Source organism: Eptesicus fuscus, chromosome 13, assembly GCF_027574615.1.
Source record: "Eptesicus fuscus isolate TK198812 chromosome 13, DD_ASM_mEF_20220401, whole genome shotgun sequence".
Lineage (NCBI taxonomy): Eukaryota > Metazoa > Chordata > Mammalia > Chiroptera > Vespertilionidae > Eptesicus > Eptesicus fuscus.
In genome coordinates, this window is record NC_072485.1 from 47,542,329 (window position 1) to 47,564,461 (window position 22,133).

Below are 22,133 nucleotides of genomic sequence, written 5' to 3' on the forward strand. Positions count from 1 at the left end.
CCTCCCCCGGCGCGCTGCTCCGCGGGGTGGGAGCGGGGTCCGCGAGGGTGCCTCCCGGGAGGGGCGGGCGGGAATGCGTTCGTTTCCCCCTGGCCCTCGGGCAGGTGCGGGGCGTGCGTCCCCGCTGGGCTCCCGGGGCGCCGGGTGGGGTCTCGGAGCGGCGAGCCCGCTTCTCTGTGGGCGCGGGAGGCCCCCCCCCCAAAAGTTTCAGACCCGTAGAGGGCGGGGGAAGCCCCCGTGGCGAACCTGCCCAGAATGGACCCCTGACTCTGGGAGAGGAAGGGACTTGCCCGAGATCCCCGGGCTGAGGCTTCTGCAGCGGGGCTGCCCGCACACCGGCCCGCTGCACCCACGGCGACGGGGCGCTGCAGAGAAGGCAGGAGTGCCCCAGAGCCCGGCCTCCGCCGGCCTCCCCCCCCCTCCTCCGGGAGGGGCTTTGGCGATGGAGGACTCCCCACCTGGCGCCCTCGGGTCTGGCCCTACTCGCGGGTGTGCTGCGGCCCCCAGGGACCTTAGCTCCCGGGGCGGGGCGCGGGTCTTTCCGGACTGCCAGGTCTGCCCGTTCAGTGCGGGTCTGAGGTGTAAATAAAGGAACGCTTGTCAGTGGGGTTAACCCCGAGCAGGGAAGTGGCGCCCAGCCAGCAGAATTTGGCAGCCTCTTGGAAGTGTCAAACACGGAAACAGACAAGAAGCACCATTCACGGGCGTTTTCAGATACACACATTTTGGATCTGAAGGTCGGGTTTTCTTAGCCTCTTCTGGGAATTGGTTTCTGAAGATTGGGTTTGCTCTGTGTGTTTTGTGCAGTAGGCAGGAGGTTCTTATATGAGCAGTGGCTTTTGTGCCAGTGGGATTTAGCATTCTCCCTGGGTTTCTTTTGCATCCTCTTTTTTTTCTCATTTGTAAAATCATACTCTGAAGGATCCACGGAAGTCGGGGAGGGTCCGCAGAAATCATCCGCTTCATCTTTATGTCACTTGCTTTCTTAAATGAACACAGTAAAATGGACATGTTTTGGTGTATGGCTCTATGAGTTTTAACAGATTTATTTAACCACTACCAAAATCAGGTTTCCATCAGTCCTCTCACCCCAAGAAGCTCCTTCGTGCTGCCCCTCATCCTCACCCGTGGGCAGTCGGTGATCTGTTCTTAATTGCTGTGGTTTTGTCTTTTCCACAGTGTCACGTAAATGGAGTTGTACAAGTACGTAGCCTTTGGACACTGGCTTTTGCTTTTTTACAAAATATTTTTATTGATTTTTAGAGAGGGAGGAAGGGAGAGGGAGAGAAACATGGATGTGAGAGCAGAACATCCATTGGCTGCCTCCTGCATGCTCCCGACTGGGGCTTGAGCAGGCAACCCAGGGTGTGCCCTGACCCAGAATGAACCAGTAATCTTGCAGTGCAGGGAGGACACCCAACCAACTGAGCCACACGGGCCAGATGGACACTGGCTTCTTTTTCTTAAAAAACCCCACAAAAAACAAACAAAAAACACACCATTTTTAAAATTGATTTTTAGAGGGAGGAAGGGAGAGGGAACGAGAGATAGAAACATTGATGAGAGAGAATCATCTATTGGCTGCCTCCTGCACCCACCTCACTGGGGATAGAGCCCACAATCCCCGGCATGTGCCCTGACTGGGAATGGAACCATGACCTCTGGTTCATAGGTCGAAGGAAGCTCAACCACTGAGCCACACTGGCTTCTTTTATTCAGTGTAATGCCTTAGTGTTTCATCTGTGTTGTTGTGTATATCAATAATTCTTTTATTGCTAAGTAATATTCCAGTGTATGGATGTACCGTAGTTAATCCTGTCACCCTTGAAGAACATGGGTATTATTTCTAGTTTTTGGTGATCATGAAAAGAGCTGCATTTTGCTTTTTACTGGTTGTATTTTTATTTTGAGAATACTTTCATAAAAGCTGGGACAGTGAAACAAGGAAGGGCTTAGGATAGAAGAAGCTATAGGAGAGGGCCTAGGGAGGGTCACTGATAAGTCAGGGAAAAGGGGGCCTTGGAAACAGGTTCAAAAGGTTAGTCTGGAAGGAGCTGTCGCTGCCCATTGCTCCTCTGGTTGCAAGTCTCCTGGGGACCCTTAGAGTTTAGGAGATGCTCACCTGAGAGGGAGGGAGAGCATGCCACTTTTTACTGTTTTTACTTTTAATTTACCTGTACCACTATATGTATGTATGTTAATCCTCGTTAGAGGATATTTTCCCATTGATTATTAGAGAGAGTGGAAGGGAGAGGGAGGCACACAGAGAAACGTGGATGTGAGAAAGACACATCAGTTGGTTGCCTTCCCCAGGCACCTCGACCAGGGCTGGGGATTGAACCTGAAACTGAGGTATATGCCCTTGACTGGAATCAAACCTGGAACTCTTCAGTCTGAGTAGTGATGCTCTATCCACTGAGCCAAACCAGCTAGGGCTGTGCCACTATATTTAAAATGGTTTCCTGTAGATGTTATATACTTGGGTCTTGTTTTTTAATCTATTTGGATAGTCTGTGTCTTTTAATTGGTGTATTTGGACCATTTACATTTAATGTAATTATTGATATGGTTAGATTTAGGGCTACTATTTTTTTTATTGGTTTCACTTTGTTTTATCTTTTTGTTCTGTTTCTCTTTTCCTTCCTTTTATTATTTTATTTTTTAAAAATATATTTTTATTGATTTCAGAGAGGGAGAGAGAGGGGGAGAGAGAGATAGAAACATCAACGATGAGAGAGTATCACTGATTGCCTGCCTCCTGCATGCCTCCTACGGGGGATTGAGAGCCTGCAAGCCGGGCATGTGCCCTGACTGGGAATTGAGCCATGACCTCTTGGTTCATAGGCTGACTCTCAACCACTGAGCCACGCTGGCTGGGCCCTTCCTTCTTTTAGGTTATTTGAATATATTTTAATATTTCATCTTATTTTTTATTTATTGACTTTAGAGAGAAAGAGAAAGAGAGAGACAGAGAGAGAGAAAGACACAGAGAGAAAGAGGAATATCAGTTTTGTTGTTCCACTTATTAATGCATTCCTTGGTTGATTCTTGTATGTGTCTTGGTGTATCCTTGGCGTATCAGGACAACCCTTAACCAACTGAGATACCTGGCCAGGGTTTAGGATTCCATTTTAATACTGAATTTTTTACTATATTTATTTGTATAGTTTTTAAAATAATTGTGCCAAGGATTATAATATATGTACCTAACTTTTTACAGTCTATTTAGAATTATTATTTTACCACTTTAAGAGGAAGGTAAAAACCTTATCACCACATAGGCCGCTTTTACCTCCCTGCTTTATTTGTTGTTGTCATATTGATTAATTTTCATACATTGAAAATCCCATCAAACAATGTTAAAACATTTTCAACCATTGTTTTTATTTGAAAGATCTTTCAAGAGAAGACTAGTATTTTTTCTCCCAGATTCTCCCAGATTACTTCTTAATTTTATAGATAAGATAGATGAAGCTTCTGAGATGTTTGGTGACTCACCCAAAGTCATAGTTGTAAGTGCAGTAGTAGCTAAATTTAGAACCAAGATTTTCAAACTCTTCTTCATTTTTTTCTCTTCCAGTTGATTGCACTTGAGATATTTTCTGTTACTTTGTTACGCTCCATAATTGTCCTTGTGGCTGCTGTTAGAAGAAGTGTTCAGATTATTCTTGACTGTAGGCTTGGCAGGAAGTATTCAAATCCCTGTTCATAGTTTTCATCCACAAGATGCTGATAATGCAACTGTGCAATTGTATTTTTTCTCTTCCTGTCTACTTAACTGAGAGACTTTGGTATTGATTTAGTTCTGTTCATCTTGCAAATGTTCCTGGAATTGAAAATATAAAAAGAACAACAACTTTTATTTATGTCTTTATTTGTTTTGACTGTGACTTTTGATGTTCATCAATGTATTGGCTAGGCCTAGGGTTTTTGCCTTAATTTGTTCGTTCATTCATTTGTTCATACAACAACCTTTTGTGTGTTTACTCTGTGTAAGGTACCATGATAATTTCATAAAAAGATTAGTATTTGTGAACTCTTCATAGTTAATATCTCCTGGGAGGACATATAGTAGGGCCTCTCCCAAACCCCCATCCATGGTTTAACTTTTCACGGTTTCGCTTTCCATTGTTTCCGTTACCAGTAGTCAACCATTGTCCAAAAATAGTAAATTAAAAATTCTAGAAATAAACAATTCATGTTTTAAGTTGCCTGCCGTTCTCAGTAGTGTGATGATGAAATATGATTGATGTCATGTCTCTCCCCCAAACCCCATCCAACCCAGTTCCTCCCCACACGATCCATCCCAGTCCTGCCCTGGACATGAATCTTTTGTTTGTCCAGCATATTCACGCCATATACACTATCTACCTGTTAGTTCACTTAGGAGCTGTCTTGATTATCAGATCAGTTATTGAGAGAGACCACATTCACAGAACTTTTATTACAGTATTGTTGAAGTTGTTCTATTTTATTATTAGTCATTAATAAAATTAGTTGTTCTATTTATTATTAGTTGTTCTATCTTATTATTATATTTTGTTATTGACATCTCTTACTGTGCCTAGTTTATAAATTAAACTTTATCATCGGTATGTTTGTATAGAGAAAAACATAGTGTATATAGAGTTTGGTACATTCATGGTTTCTGGCATCCACTGGAGGTTTTGGAACATATCTGCTAATTATAGGGACTATTGTAATTGTTTCATAAAATAGCTGACTGAAAATTACATATCCAAAGTGATATTACATATCCATTTGATCACTTTGGAAAAACTATGGGCATTCTAAAATATTTTGACATTTGTCAATTTTTGACACAATGAATGGATACATTCACTAATTATTTAATGAACACTTAATGTGCTAGATACTGTGCCCAATGCTAATAGTAAAGGTGGAGGAAAAATAAACAAATGTGAGTCTTTGCCTTAAAGAGTTTAAATTTGGTAGGAAAATAAAGAAAATGATCAACCATTAGAGAAGGCTAGATATCTATAGATATAGATGGGTATATGTCAGACAATTACTGTTTCTTTAAGAAATGTAAAGTCTCCAAAAAAAAAAAAAAAAAAGAGAAATGTAAAGTCTGGTTGTAGAGATAAGAAATACAGAAATATTGCCCTAACTGATTTTTGTTGTTGTTGTTTTTTTTTTTTTTTAATTTTATTGATTTTTACAGAGAGGAAGAGAGAGGGATAGAGAGTTAGAAACATCGATGAGAGAGAATCATCGATCAGCTGCCTCCTGCACACCCCCTACTGGGGATGTGCCCACAACCAAGGTACATGCCCTTGACCGGAATCAAACCTGGGACCTTTCAGTCCGCAGGCCGACGCTCTATCCACTGAGCCAAACCGGTTTTGGCTGATTTTTGTTGTTGTTGATGTTGTTAATTCTCACCAGAGGATATTTTTCCATTGATTTTTTTTTTTTTAGAGTGAATGGAAGGGAGAGGGAGAGTCAAAGAGAGAAACATCGATGTGAGAGAGACACTTCGATTGGTTGCCTCCTGCACGTACCCCGACCAGTGCCGGGAACCTGCAATTAAGGTATGTGCCCTTGACTGGAATCAAACCTGAGACCCTCCAGTCCGCAGGTCGACACTCTATCCACTGAGCCAAGTCAGCTAGGGCGAATCAGCTAGAGCACCTGCCCTCGCCGGTTTTCTACATGATTTTTGTTTTTGAGGTCTTTGATGGCTGGATATTTAACTGGAGATGATGTTGGGAAGTGTGGGGCTGTTGGTACAGGATCTGGTAGTTGAAGCTTGGAAAAAGGAGAGAAAAGATTCATCAATGTCCTTGGGGAATGGTTACAGTAGGTGGTGAGAGGAAGAATAGAAGATAGGGGACCAGAACCAGAAATAAGAACACTTTATTATTATAATTACTAGAGGCTTGGTGCACGAATTCGTGCATGGATGGGGTCCAGCTGGCCTGCCCCCATGCGGGTACATTGGGCCGGGCTGGGAGAGGAGGGGCCATGGGTGGTTGGCTGGCCAGCCCCGCCCCCGATCAGGGTGTTGGGGGCCAATTGGGGGGCTGGGTTGGCTGGGGGGAGGGCCAGTCGGGGCCTGGATCAGGCTGGTTGGCTGCTGCAGTGCGTGTCATAGCCACTGGTCGTTCTGGTCATTCTGGTCGTTCCGCGTTCCGGTCGCTGGACTTTTATATATATAGATTATATACATCTGTTTTGGAGATTGTAAAGTAATGAGATAGATTTTTCCTTGCCAAAGCTCATGAACTACATATTTCTTCTCTAAAAGTGAAATTATGAGTCTGGCCGGTATTGCTCAGTGGTTGAACCAGGAGGTCATGGTTCAATTCTGGATCAGGGCACATGCCTGGGTTGTAGGCTGGATCCCAAGGGTGGGGTTTGCAGGAGGCAACCAATCAATGATTCTTTCTAATCATTGATGTTTCTCTCTCCCTTCCTCTCTGAAATCAATAAAAATATATTAAAAAATAAAGCAAAAGAGAAGTTATGAAAAGTTTGTGGTATTGGCATCATCTTGGAAATAACTTTAGTTTTTACCTTTAAGGAGAATATCTTCTTGATCTTTATTAAATACCCTCCACACACACACACACACACACACACACACACACACACACACACACAAACAGAAAGACAAGATAAAGAAAGGCAACCACTGCTGTCTCTCTTTCCTTACCTTGGTCCTTCCTCTTCCTCCTGCATTTCCTGTGAACTCCTGGGGCTTTTCCCCGGCAATCGTGGACCCTCTGCAGGGGACCTCCATCTCTCTGGCTCCAGTTGTGGCACTTCTGGCTCCCCACCTGAGTTGCAGCTGTATCAGTTTTCACCCCCATACTCAGCATATGCACCCCATAGAAGTCATCAGCGCTTATTAGCTTAATTTGCATTTGGATTATTGGAAGGCAACTCATTTTATTGTCATATTGATTTGGTCTTAGTCTGTTTTTTAGGCTGGAATACAGAGAACAAGACACAAAACTAAATTATTGTTTTAGGCCAAGCTTTTTCTAATTGTGTCGAGATCTGGTTTTCACAGCTGCTGAAGTAGCAATAGGCTAATGGTGGGGGAAGAAATTTTTAGAAACACATTCTTCACTTGCTTTTGCTTGTATTCATGAATAGTCCTTCCTTAGAACAAACTATTGTTTGTTTTGAATACAATTTTGGTATACTCTATGAGAGTATTAAGAACTACTAAGAGATTGATGAAAACTTCAAAAAAATATCCATAGGATAGTGCTAGGTAGCTATAGGTAGCTGAGTAAATATTATTGAGTTTAATGTCAGAAAAAATTTTTTTAATCAACGTTTTCCTTGGTTTGGTTTTGGTGTTTGTGCTCTTGTGAATGTGTGTGTGTGTGTGTGTGTGTGTGTGTGTGTGTGATGAGGATATGTGTGGATTCCATATTTTAGGAAACCTTACTAATATGCCATTTGAAATAGACATACTTTTAGGTTATGATATAAATTTGCAGAAGTCATAATGAAAATAGGTATAGGGCATATTTAAAGTAGAGACAATAATTATTTTTCCCACTGATGGTTATAATAATCTTGAAATTATTTTGAATTTATTATCCTTGCTGAAGGATACCAAATCTCCAGTGTTACTCAGAAATATATGTAATTCCAAGAACATAAGAAGATGAAACCTATTTATTACTTAAACATGTACATAAAAAATAAACTTTCTGAATAATTTACATATCTACATGGTATAAAATTCATAAAGTTCAAAAGGAAATTCACAAAAGTGAGAAGTTTCCTCCAACATCTGGCCCTACCAGTTCCCTGTCCTGGAGCTAACCATTATTACCAGTTTCTTACGTTCCTTCCAGAGATCAAAATGTACCTTAGCAATACTCTCGTTAGTGTACGTGTTGTCTTTATCCTCTTAAGTATAGCAAAATCCAGTGATATTTTTGCAACTTCTATTATAGCTTCACTTTGCAATTGTGGTTGCAGGCTGAATTACATGTCCGTGCTGGAAATGTCTTGAAATAAGCTTATTGGCTCTGCACTTTATCCTGTTCTTTTTAGAAACCCAGGATTTTGTTTTGTTTTGCCCTTTTGACGTAAAAGGGCCTACAACTAGTGAGGATCTAAATAAAAAAAAAAATTTTTTTTAGGAACAACATGGGTAGTTTGAATCTTATTCGTTTTTCAATGATAGATTTTCAACTAAATGGTTTTATTCTTTGCTTTGTAGATGCTTTATGTATCTTGTGAATAATGCCCTGTGTTCTGTTCTCATGTAGGCATTTAGCCTCAACATTTTTTAACCTTGCTGGTTACAAAAGTACATGAGCCAGGCCAGTGGTGAGTGGAAAACACAAAGGAAGCGGGAGGCAGTAAAGGGCATTTATTGTGTGAAGCACAATGTAAAAGATACGGTTGATTTTTGTGAACTTGGCATGCATAGTATTCCCTCCCTAATCTTTAGTGATTTTGTTTCTGTTAACCCCTGCTGTAAAAGTGGTTTCTGTTGAGGAACGAAAAAATCTAATTTTAAGAAGTGGGCTTAGGGGATTGGAGTCACAAGTGAGCCATTAAAAGTCTGTAAACATTATATTTCACCGAAACAAAACAGAAAAGATAGCTCTCCAAATAAAGAGCATATAAGAGACATTAAACACATTTTAAAAATATATTTTATTGATTTTTTACAGAGAGGAAGGGAGAGAGATAGAGAGTTAGAAACATCGACCAGCTGCCTCCTGCACACCCCTCCTGGGGATGTACCTGCAACCAAGGTACATGCCCTTGACCGGAATCGAACCTGGGACCCTTTAGTCCCCAGGCCGACGCTCTATCCACTGAGCCAAACCAGCTAGGGCTTAAACACATTTTAAACAGTAATAATGGATCCTGGGTTATTTCCTTTCTCCATTTCTTACTTGCTGGAAACTTTATGTGAGAGAGCTTGGAAGTTTTTTTTAAATACACGTAAACTTTTGCTTTAATCAAAGGTAATATGCGACCGTGAGGCGCTTTCAGTAGAGTGCAGCCCTCTGTCTTTCTACTCTGAAGACTCAGAGCTTGTAACCTTTCTGATCCCCATTATGTGTTTCCTGTGGGGTCTCGCTGCAGGCCCAGAGGTGCACAGCTGGAAGCTAGAGATGAAAGAGGCTTTGTGTGACCTTTCCCACTTACTGTTCGCCCTCTCCATTGAGTGGTACTTCTCATTCCCTCTCCACAGGAGGGTTATTCTAGTCCCCGCAGTGGGATTCAGTACATGGGAACTCAGTGTACTCCCACTTGCGTGTGTCCCATTCCTTCCTTCCACAGAAGTCTAAGGTAGCCCCTTTGCCTCAGCTTTTTTTCATCTTCACGGAAGCTTCATTTCATAAATTTATTTTTCTGCTCTGCTTTATTCTTCTCATTCTACCTTCAGGTTGTTTCTTTATAAACACACACACACACACACACACACACACACTCAAAATCTGTGTCTTCTTGAAAATGCAATCCTCAGCAATTAATTAATTAATTAATTGTAGAAAGGTATTTAGGAGTAAATCTACATGTACTTGAATTTCATACAAGGGGATCTTATACTTAGAGAGAGATTTCTGCAATATTAGAAGAACTAATTAAAACATATTTATTGATAAGATATGTACACATATAATACCTTAATTTAAAAAATTAAAAAAATAAATTAAAAAAACATATTTATTGATTCAGAGAGAAAGGGAGAGGGAGAGAGAGATAGAAACATCAATGATGGGAGAGAATCATTGATTAGCTGCCTCCTGCAGGCCGATGCTCTATCCACTGAGTCAAGGGCAAAGAACTAATTTTTTAAAAATCTTAGGACTCTCTCTCTCTCTTTTTTAAAAAAATAATAGTTTATTGATTTTCAGAGAGAGAGGAAGGAACAGAGAAACATCCATGTGAAAGCACAGCATTGATCCGCTGCCTCCTGCACACCCCGCACTGGGGATCGAGCCCGAAACCCGGGCATGTGGCCTGACCAGGAATCGAACAGGCAATCTTCTGGTGCACGGGATAACACCCAATCAACTGAGCCACACTGGCCAGGGCCATCTTAGGACTCTTCTATGTCTTCTATACCTTTTGCTTCTGTAGGAATGATTAGCTTTATGACTGTGTTGGATTGGGACCAGGAGAGTGGTGTATGTGGGCATGGTGTACCAGCCAGAGTGACACCGGTTAGTGGTTCTGCTCAGATGGACAACTGGCCAGATGGTAGAAGCTATTAGTATTTCACTGGAAAACAGTAGGAGGATGGAATAGTCTTTGACTTACCAGGCAGCACATCCCATCATTTCTTTCAGTTCACAGGGTGATGGATATCTCAGCCAGATTGCTGTTAATTTGGAGTTGAGAGCAGGAGCTGGTGGCTTAACTCTCAGTGACTTTCTTCAGTGATGATTTGAGGAATTGCTGGTAGGTAATGGGACAGCAGACTGTTAGTAGATAGAACTAGACTGGAATTCTGAGATTCGGTACCTTGGTGACTTTGGGATATTTGCTTCTTGTGCTTTAAGATTATCCATTAAATGGGAATAAGACGACATCGAACAACATGCATGCTTGCACAGATGCAGCTCCCAACCTTTATGTGTGACAACAGAACATTTGCTAGCCACCTATTTCCGACCAAACAATAAGGTTAAAGAAAATTGATCTATAAACCATTTTATGAATTTGAAGGTTTTAATCTACTGAGCACCTTTTGTTAGGGAGTCTGGGGAAGAAATAAATATACAACATTGTTCCTCACCTCGAGGAGTGTATGGTTTAATAAGAAGATAATACATGAAATGACTCCAATAAGACAATATAGAAGCAAATTCTACAGAGAGTGGAAAACGAGTGCTCCGGACCCTGCTGTCCAGTACATTAGCCATGAGCCACATTTGTGTATTAAACATTGAAGAGTGGCTGGTCAGCCCTAGCTGGTTTGGTTCAGTGGATAGAGCGTTGGTCTGCGAACTGGAGGGTCTGGGGTTCAATTCCAGTCAAGGGTACATGCCCGGGTTGCAGGCTCAATCCCCAGTAGGGGGCGTGCAGGAGGCGGCCAATCAATGGTTTTCTCTCATCATTGATGTTTCTATCTCTCCCTCTCCCTTCCTCTCTGAAATAATAAATAAATAAATAAATAAAGAACAGGCATCTTTAAAAAACAACAACAAAGAAAAGTGACTAATCAGAATTGAGATGTGCTGTAAACATAACATATATACTGGGTTTTAGAGACTTTTAGTACAAGGAAAGAATGTAAGGTATCTTTCAGTAATTTTAAAATATTGATAACATGTTGAAGTTATAATATTTTGGATATATTACTAAAATTAATTTTATCTGTTCCCTTTTACTTTTTAAAAATGTGGCTATTAAAATTTTTTAATTTTAGCCCTAGCCAGTTTGGCTCAGTGGATAGAGTGTTGGCCCATGGACTGAAGGGTTCTGGGTTCAATTCCGGCCAAGGGCACATACCTCAGGTGCAGGCTCAATCCCCAGCCCTGGTTGGGGTGTGGGTGGGAGGCAACCAATCCATGTATTTCTCTCTCTGTGTCTCTCCCACTCCCTTCCACTCAAAAAATCAATGTAAGAATATCCTTGGGTGAGGATTAACAAAAAACAAAATAACTATATATATAAAAAGCCAGTGATCAGAATGCTGTAACGACCAGAATGACTGGTTGCTATGACGCCCACTGTGGCCAGTGAATGGCTCAATTGGGGATGGGGCCAGCCGGCCAACCTCCCGTGGCCCCTCCCCCCAGCTGGCCCCACCCCTAATTGCCCCCCTTACCCCAATAGGGGGCAGGGCCAGCTGGCCAACTGCCTGTGGCCCCTCCCCCTGGTCTGCCCCACCCCAGATCGCCCCTCCCCCCCATTGGCTCATGGCCCCTCCCCCCAGCTGGACCTGCCCCCGAAGGGCTCCCACCACCCTGATCAGGGGTGGGGCCGGCCGGCCAACCTCCTGCAGCCCCTCCCCCCGGCTCCTGGTCCCCTATCGCCCCCCCACCCAATTGGGAGCAGGGCCCACCGACCAGTCACCCGCGGCCCCTCCCCCCCAGCTGGTCCAGCCCTGATTGGTCCCTGATCAGGGCAGGCCGGCCAGCCAACCTCCCGCCGTCTCCTCCTCCCGACAGGCCTGGCCCTGATCCTCCCTGATCAGGGCCAGGCTGGCTGGACCCCACCCATACATGAATTCGTGTACTGGGCCTCTAGTATATTCATAAAGAAGCATACATACCCTAATAAACAGAATAAAAAACCTCATTTCTCATTTGGAAGACAGAGCATTGCCTTTTTAAAAACAATATTTTTATTGATTTCAGAGAGGAAGGGAGAGGGAGAGAGAGATAGAAACATCAATGATGAAAGAGAATCATCAATTGGCTGCCTCCTGCACACTCCCTACTGGGGATCAAGCCCACAGCCCCGGGCATGTGCCCTGACTGGAACTCGAACCATGACTTCCTGGTTCATAGGTTGACGCTCAACCACTGAGCAACACTGGCCAGGCATGAAGATTCTTAAATGGGATGCATTTAGCTAACGCTTGTTGAACATCAGGTACCCTCTCATCAGGCTTTGGTATTGCACAGATGGATAAAATACAGACCTTTTCTGTAAGGACCTTACAGAGTCGCAGGAGAGAGACACACAGACAATTCTTACAAATGGTTTATCTTCTTTAAGACATTCGTTATGCTGTAGTCCAGGGGGAGGCTGGAATCTAAGGAGGCTGTCTCAGACTGGGAGACTTTGTTGCCTATAGAGTGGTTTCTTCAAGAAGCAAAGTGTAGTTCTTCATGGGTGCTCAAATGAGTTAAGTCCATCAACTTTATAGTCCTAGAATGAGCTCTTCAAATTTTATAATTTTATTGGTGCTTTCTACCTGGAATCCCAAGGCATATTTAAAATGTTCCATAACTATAAAAGCTTCGCTTTGTTCTGATTATGAAGATAATACCTAGAATATTCAAACAGCACATTAAAATATAGAGGCAAAGGTAAAAGCACCAGAAATTCCATAACCAAAGGCAGATGCTGTTAACATTTCAGTGCATATCTTTCTAACATCTCTCTTCCTCTCCCCCTCCCTCCCTCTCTCTTCCTTGACCCTACATGGACACACATGCACGTATACATGCATCTTTAGCCTTTTATGTAAATGAGATAATATTTCACATGCTTTTGTAACCTTTCTTTACCATCTTAACAATTTTTAAAAACTGTAATTAAAGTTACTGGGGTAACATTGGTTAAAAACATAAATTTCAAGTGTACAACTTTATAATACAATACCTATATTCTTCCATCATATAGTTGACTCCCTTTACCTTCTTTCCCCTCTCCTCACCCCCTTTCCCCTCTGGTAATCACCATTCTATTGTCTGTGTCTATGAATTTTTTTGTTTTGTTTGCGCATTTGTCACCTTTTGTTTTATATCCCACATATTAGTGAAATCAAATGGTTCTTGTCTCTTTTCATCTGACTTTATTTCGCCTTGCATGATACTGTCAAGATCCATTCATGTTTTACAAATGGCATATTTCATCTTTTTTTTTTTTAATCCTCACCCAAGGATATTTTTTCCATTGATTTTTATTTATTTATTTATTTTTATTTTTAAAAAAATATATTTTATTGATTTTTTTACAGAGAGGAAGGGAGAGGGAGAGAGAGTTAGAAATATTGATGAGAGAGAAACATCGATCAGCTGCCTCTTGCACACCTCCTGCTGGGGATGTGCCCGCAACCAAGGTATATGCCATTGACCAGAATCGAACCTGGGACCTTTCAGTCTTCAGACTGACGCTCTATCCACCGAGCCAAACCGGTTAGGGCTTCCATAGATTTTTAGAGAGAGTGGAGGTGGGGGGAGAGAGAGAGAGACACATCTATTGGTTGCCTCCCGTATACGTCCTGACCAAGGCTGGGGATTGAACCTGCAACCGAGGTACATGCCCCTGACCAGGAATCGAACCTGTGACCCTTTGGTCCATAGGCTGATGCTCTAACAATGAGAAACTGGCCAGAGTGCAATATTCCATCTTTTTTAAAAATATTTTTATTGATATCAGAGAAGAAGGGAGAGGGAGAGAGAGAGAGAAACATCAGTGATGAGAGAGAATCACTGATTGGCTGCCTCCTGCATGCCCCACACTGGGGATTGAGCTGCAACCTGGGCACGTGCCTTGACCAGGAATCCAACTGTGACCTCCCATTCACAGGTCCATGCTCAGCCACTGAGCCGTGCTGCCATGGCTTTCATCTTTTTTATGGCCCACTGGTATTCCATGGTATATATGGACCACCTTTTCCTTATCCAGTCAAAGGAGACTCAAGTTGTTTTTATGTCTTGGCTACTGTGAATAATGCTGCAGGGAACATAGGGGTACATATATCTTTACAAATACAAGTGTTTTCAAATTTTTGGGTAAATACCTAGAAGAGATTTCTGGGTCATATTGTAGCTCCATACTGATTTTCATTATGGCTACACCAGTTTATATTCCAACACTTTTTTTCATATCTTCTCCAACACTTGCTATTTCTTGTCTTACTGATGATAGCCATTCTAACAGGTGTGGGGTGGAATCTCACTGTGGTTTTGTTTTGCATTTCTCTTATAAGTAAAGAAGTTGAGCATCTTTTCATATATCTGTTGGCCGTCTGCAGATCTTACTTGGAAAAGTGTTTATTCAGGTCCTTGGCTCATTTTAAAATTAAACTGTTTTTTGTTGTTGAGTTGTATGAGTTCTTTGTATATTTCGGATATTAGCCCCTTATTGGAGGTATTATTTGCAAAAATCTTCTCCCATTTGGTTGCTTGTCTTTTTGTGTAATCTGTTTTCTTAAACAGTGTGTTAAGGTATCTTTCCATATCAATACACATAGCTACAGACACTGTTGTTTTTAATGGCTCTAGACTAGTTCACTGTGTGGATGCATCGTGCTTTGTTTAACCATGTTCTTATCCACAAATATTTGAGATGTTTTGATGTTTTCAGCCAGGGATGCTGCTGACCATTCTATAATACACAGGACACCTCCTCTTGCTCCCCAAACAAAGAATTATCTGGCCCAAAATGTCAGTAGCGTTGGAGAAAACCTGCTCTATACTTTCTCCCGTGTTAGGGTGTTGGCAATCTTTACTCTCCTGTGTGTGCTCAGACACCAGGAGAAAAGTAATTGCTTTTAAAATTTGCATTATTTTGATTACTAGTGAGGGCAAGCATCTTTTCCTATCTTTATTAGTCATTAGCTCCTTTTGTGAATTTTCTATTCATGTACATTGTCCGTTTTTTAATTAGGTGTTCATCTTTTACTTAATAATTTCCAAGGGTGATTTGAATATTGGAGCCACTAGACTTTTTTGTTGGTTTATGGTATCTCTTTTTTGTGTGTCTCTTTTTAAAGCAAAGTTTACAATTTTTTATATGGTCAAATTTGGCAGTATTTTCTGAAGAGGGCTAAGTTAATGAGTTATCCAAAATAACTGAATAAAGGCAGTTCATTAAGAATGTAATCCAGTGGCATCGACTGTAATAGAGTGGCATACATTCTGTGGGCAACATCGCTACAGATGGTTTTGAGTTAGATTTCCTGCCTTAATCTGTCCATAAGTGTTATGCTCCTACCGAATTCTCCCTCAGCTCTATGCTGGCCCCTGTGAAGGGTACGGAAGAAAAATATTAGGCAGGGTTTCCTCCCTCACTGAGCTGTAGTTAGATGTTTGAGATATCGCTAGCACATGAAACAATTAATTTAAATGCTGAACAGGAATTCAGTGCACGGGGCGGGTGGTGGCGGGGGCAGTGAAGGTTTCCTAGAGTTTATGAGGTTTCCCAGTCTTGAAGGATATGATGAGGCAGAAGGGAATGTTTCCAGCACAGGGCATTGTTATGGGACAGGCACTTAGGAGACCGGGGTTCTCCTCCCTACTTCGGCACTAATCAGTGTGTGACTGAGGCCAAGTCTCAGACCCCAGTCTTTTTATCTATGAAATAAGGAGATAGCAGTAGGCTATTTCCTAAGATTGTTGTCATTATTAAAGTACTAGAGGCCCGGTGCACGAAATTTGTGCACTCGGAAGTGGGGGGGGGGGGTGTCCCTCAGCCCTGCCTGCGCCCTCTCACAGTCTGGGAACCCTCAGGGGATGTCTGACTGACAGCTTAGGCCCGCCCCCCATGGACATTCTTAGCGCTGCCGCAGAGGTAGGAGAGGTTCCTGCCACCACCGCTGTGCTTGCCAGCCATGAGCCTGGCTTTTGGCTGAGCGGCACTCCCCCTGTGGGAGCGCACTGACCACCAGGGGGCAGCTCCTGCGTTGAGAGTGGTCAGTGCGCGTCATAGCGACTGGTTGTTCTGCCGTTCAGTTGATTTGCATACTAGCCTTTTATTATATAGGATTATGGTTTTACTGTTAACTGAGAATTTTTGGAATTAATTTGTTTGACATTTATTGAAAGCCTTCTGCATTCTGGATAGCATGTTAGGTGCTGTGGGAATACAAGGATGGGTAAGACATGGGCCTTTCAGAAATTTATAATCTTATGGAAGAGAAAAATTATGTGTGGTAGTGTAAAACAAGAAATACAGAGTGTTTTGGAAATAATATTTGGGTGGTGGAGGCTTTAGAAAGGCATGGCATTTATGTTAGGTAGGGGTAGTAGCAAAGGGCTGGAGGAGGAAGGAGGGTGGTGCAGGGTTTGTTTGGGGTACAGTAGAGTCAACTTGTTGGGCTGAATTTGTACAGATGGTGCAGAGGTTAGGAAAAAAAAAATAAGGCTAGAAAGGTAAATTGGGGTTGGCTTGTTGAGTGAGTTAAATGTGGAGCTCAGATTCGTACTTTGTCACTGGAAAGGGACCGAACTGAAGTGGGTGTGTCCTGGCCTGGTCTGGAATGTGTGAGTTCTTGACTTCGTGGAGGAAAGATTTCACGATTTGAGTCCAGGTAATTTTGAGAGTACTTTTATTAAAGTTGGGGGCAGTGAAACAAAGGAAGGGCTTAAGAGGCAAGATCATAGCAACAGGAGTGGGCCTACGAAACGTGAGGAAGCGTTGAGTCTATGCTAGGTGCCTTAGACCTTTAGGAAGAAAGTCATGGAGGCAGAAGACGTGAGCCAGCTTCGTCTCGTGGACTCTGGGAATAATTACAGAGGCAAAAGGAGGGCCAGTGGAGACAAGCGGCTGCTGCCTGCTGCTCCCCTGGTTGCAAGTCTCCTGGAAGCGTTAAAGCTTAGGAGGAAGACAGTGAAGATACACTCCTGAGAAAAGAAGGAGCAGGGGGAGGTGCAGGTGTGCTCAAGGGGGAATGAGTCCTGGGTTCTTTGTCTTAAGAGTTTTTATCTGTCTTCTAAAGGCGGGAATTTTAAGGGTGGTCTCCTTCAGAATACTTGCCAACTTTCCAGGTGTGTCCTTCGATATACTGATGCATCAAAATTAGTGTATAGAGGGATTATTCTCTGGTCAGTTTCATCTTCAAAGAATGTCACTGGAGAGGGACCACCGGGACCTGGAACCCAGGCTGGTCTGCCCGCCCCGTCTGGAATGCGTAAACCACTTGCTCCTCGGTGTCTTTGGTTAGGGAAGATAGGGCCTTGCGATTTATGACCTGGCTGTAAATTGCTCAGCCTTGTTTAGTTTTCTGTCACCGTTTCCCCATTCCACTTGCCAAGGAATTTTGATATCTTCTGTATATAGATTCTTACTATCCTGCCTCACTTGGGTTTTACTTTTGTAGGTTTTTGATGAATTTTAAACAAGAAGGTAATGTGGTATACACAGCAGTTGAAGATGAATTTGGTAAAAGTGTCTGGAATGGTGATGGATGGCATTCCCATAGCAAATAGCACGAGTGAACAATGACTGAGATTTCTGAGGCTGAATGTAATAAAGATTACAGGGTGGGGCAAAAGTAGGTTCACAGCGGCATGTGAAACACAGTGTTAGTATTTGTTAATTATTGCATTATTTTCCATACAAACAGTAATTAATAAATACTAATACTGTGTTTCACGTTCTCACGGCTGTAAACCTACTTTTGCCCCAACCCAAACTTAAAGAAAGCAAGCAGGACTTAAGCAGTGACAAGCAGGATGAAGGATATTATCAGGAAAGGGAAAATGACTCCACGCGATAAGGGGCGGGACTTCTGTTAAGACAATGCTCTTCAGGCAGGGCATAGCACTGGTAGGAAATTGGTCATTCTGGCTCATTGTTAGGAAGAGTTTTCTGGTAATTTGCCATTCGCTTGAAATTTTATAAATCAGAAAGGAATTTTCATGTTTTAAAAAAAGATTGCCTATTATGAATTATAATTCTATAATTGTGTCCGTTCAGATAAGCTTGTTGAAATAGAGATCTCCACCCCCCTCTTTTTCAGTGCTGAATTTTGCCCATTACGCATATCCTGTAAAGGGAAACTGTGACTAGGGGGCACATACAGAGAAACTTTATAATCTCTACATCTTTGGGAGGGAGGAGGGTGAACATTATCCACTCATGTGTGTTAAAACACTGTTAGCTGTTCATCATTCTTGATTTCATTTTCATGATAGTTGGAGCAAAATGCTTAAAAAGGGTAAATGGCAAACCACCGAACAGGAACAGACCACACAAGCAGGGCTCATGCAGCGAATTAGTCATCTCTTGTCAGCCCGGTCCCTGCAGAGCAGCAGACAGCTCGGAAGGAGCTGGAGAGACGAGGTTCTGGCATGGTTATGGATCTATTGTAGTAACAGTAGTTTATTCTTCAAATCAGGGGAATGAGAGCAAAGTTGCTTAGCAATCACATGGGCGCTAAAAGAATGGCCTTTGGAGGAACAGGCATTTAAAGTGGGATATATTGCCCAGCTGGCGTGGCTCAGTGGTTGAGTGTGGACTTATGAATCAGGAGGTCATGGTTCGATTCCTGGTCAAGGCACATGCTCGGGTTGTGGGCTCCATCCCAGTGTGGGGCATGCAGGAGGCAGCTGATCAAGGATTCTCTCTCATCATTGATGTTTCTCTCTCTCTCCCTCTCATGTCCTCACTGAGATCAATAAAAATATATTTTAAAAAATTAGCATCAACTGCTGTTTAAGCTTATAGTTTGCTTCTTCTTTTTTTTTTTTTATAATATATTTTATTGATTTTTCACAGAGAGGAAGAGAGAGGGATAGAGAGTTAGAAACATCGATCAGCTGCCTCTTGCACACCCCCTACTGGGGATGTGCCCACAACCAAGGCACATGCCCTTGACCGGAATTGAACCCGGGACCCTTGAGTCCACAGGCCAACGCTCTATCCACTGAGCCAAACCGGTTTCGGCGAGAGTGTTTGCTTCTTGTGACTAGTTTTTATTCTGACCTTCAAGATTTTGGTTTCTTGATACATTTTATTTAAGAAAAACTTGACTTACTGTCTAGGCTTGTTAAAAAATGCTGATAAAAAATTTAAAAAAGTTTTAAAGGTAGCACACATTTTTTTCTCTCGTAGTAACAAAACCTTCTCAGTTACTTATTCTTCAGTTTGTTGTTTTGTTTGAAGAAGACTTCCCTATTCTAGGCCTTACTAACAATGAAGAAAGATGAATTTCTGATCTAAATTATATAGTTTTTTTGTTGAATTCATGAAACATGTGTGGGTTGACAGTTAAGGATTGAGCTTTTAAAATTTTAGAGACGAGTCCAACTCCTCATTTTGCAGTGAGTATACAGAGACCAAGAGATTAAGTAGCAAAATATTAAAATATTTCAAAAAGGGAAAATGGCAAACCACTGAACAGGAACAGACCACGTGAGCAGGGCCAACACTCAGGTCTCCTCACATAGGGTCCTTGTTGCTATAAGGTGCTGCCTTCCTTATAATTCACTTAACTAAATGAAGGTGGTTTAGAAAATTGTCACTGAATTCAGCTATCCCTGTACTTAACAAAAGTACTCTCTTATTGTCCAAGGCTGAAGTCTGAAGTTCAAAGCTAAATCTTTTCCAGTGGGGTCAATGAATTGAACTACCTACCTACGAAAAACGTGATGTTCCTTATTACTAGAGACTGTTGCACTAGGGATTAAAAAAACTGGAGTTTTAGTCTCAGTTCTGCTAGGTACCGTAACCTTAGTCAAGAAAAACAAATTGAATGTCTTTGAATTTAATCTCTTTGGCTAGTACTCACCAGCTGTAAGGTAACAAGGATGACAATATAGTGTTCAAGGCCCCCTGCCAAGACTTTTAAGTTGGAGGATCTATGAAACCCAAAAGCAGAGAGCGGGGTGGGTATGGGAGAGATTGGTGTCCCCTTTTTGTATCCTGAGGATTTTGCATTAATCAACTGCTTTCTCATATTCTTCTCCTATCTGGAAAGCCTCCCGATTTCCCCCAAACCTTTTCCTATCCAAAGCTCTCCTTATTTTAAGGCCCATGTTACTTTTCACTTCCTCTAGGAAGTCACTGTAGCACACACAATGTCTCCTTTCTGAATTCATTTATTGCCCTTACATCTCATTCATCTGTTAATCATGGTTCATTATTGCTGTGGAATATGTCTTCCTTTTATATCTAATCTCTAGGGAGTAGGTTAACGTAGAAGAAAAAGTATAGACTTTGACAATAAATAGATTTAGCTGTGTGCTCTTATATATTTACTCTTTAAAATAGGTAGTATATTTTTGAATAATTTTTTTTTTTTTGACAATGAAAAGAGGAAGGCACAGTGAAAAGTCATCTATCCCTAGTCTAACATCAAACTAGTCTTTCTCCCACTGTCCCCCCACTGTTTCTAGTTTCTTATATATCCTCCTAGAGTTCCTTATACTTTCTTCCTTTTTCTTTTACATATAGATGACACACTAATGTAGTCTTAGGTACGTTGTTTTTTTCCACCTAATTTATCTTGGAGATCTTTTCATATCACTGCACAGTGAGCTTCCTCATGGTTCTTAAAGTTTTATGGATGGACCATAATTTAACCAGTGGTTGGGAAATTTTCACTTGGGTAAAGCCCCAGATGATTTTAAAATTTGAATGACCTTTGAGCCTTATCTGAGAAATATACTCTTCATTTATCTAAAACTTATATTCCTGTAGTACCTTACAATTTTTAAGTACTTGACATTTTTAAAGTTAATCTTCACAAAATCTCTTTGGGGGTAGATAATTACTTTATAGGTTTTACCAGGTAAGCAGAGCAAGGAAATACCTATTTAGGATTTTGCTGACTGTGGTGTAAGATTCTTCAGTAAAAGCTCCACCGTGCCCTGTTCGTGTGCTCTATTACAAATAGAGGGTTTGCTTGAGAAACAGCCTGCTTTGTAGGGGCCGATAAAAGTCCCCATTACTTCATTTATAACCATTTGCGAACTTAACTTCCTTTACTTTACTTACTTCCTTAAAACCAGTAGAGCGTGTAGAGAAGGATCTGCACAGAAACGAAGCTTTGAGAAGCAAAACAAATGTAGAAAGAAGATATGCAAATATTCTTTTTATAGATTCAATTTTTTTAAATCTTAAAAAATCCTAACTGAAATACATTTATGCAGAAAAACGTGACTCGCTTAATAGAATGGAAAGTCTTCTTTGAGATGAATGTGGCTCCTTCAGTGATTAAATGGGTAGGGCTGAGAAAAACAGGAAATTTTAACCTTGGGATTTAAAACTTAGTAATAATCTCTGTTAAAGGAAGCATAGCCTTAGCTATGAAATTTGACCTGTTAGGAATGCATGGATGACATTAAAGGAATTTGTTTTCTTTTAAGATTTTCATTTAATGTGAAACAAGATTAGTGTTGAGATAGAGCCCAAACTGCTAATTCAGCTGAATGTGGAAGTGTGTTACTTAGGTTGTCACCAACGCCAGTAACCTTTACATATGGAATGCTCATTTTCTACAAAATACTTAGACCATTTTAGTAACTCCCGAGGTATTTTTGCTGTTGACTTTTTCCATATTTATAAACGAGGCCCTTGATGTCTTTCTCTTTTTACATTTACACTTTTAAATACTAATGCTGAAAACAGCCTAACATCATAGATTTTTAGAGATGCTTGGACATGTAGAGATTACCAGTTAATGTTTGTTATGTTTGTATATTAACTTGGCCCTTTCTATGGAACAGATGAGGACATGGCAGCCCCGAGAGGTTGTGATTGGCAGGGGCCAG

General features: G+C 41.6%; 1 protein-coding gene across 2 annotated transcripts in view; it reads left to right on the plus strand.

Annotated features, from left to right (window-relative positions):
- The window catches only part of SWAP70 (switching B cell complex subunit SWAP70), a 74,304-nt gene that overhangs the window by 190 nt on the left and 51,981 nt on the right, over positions 1–22,133 (plus strand). The window lies entirely within an intron of this gene.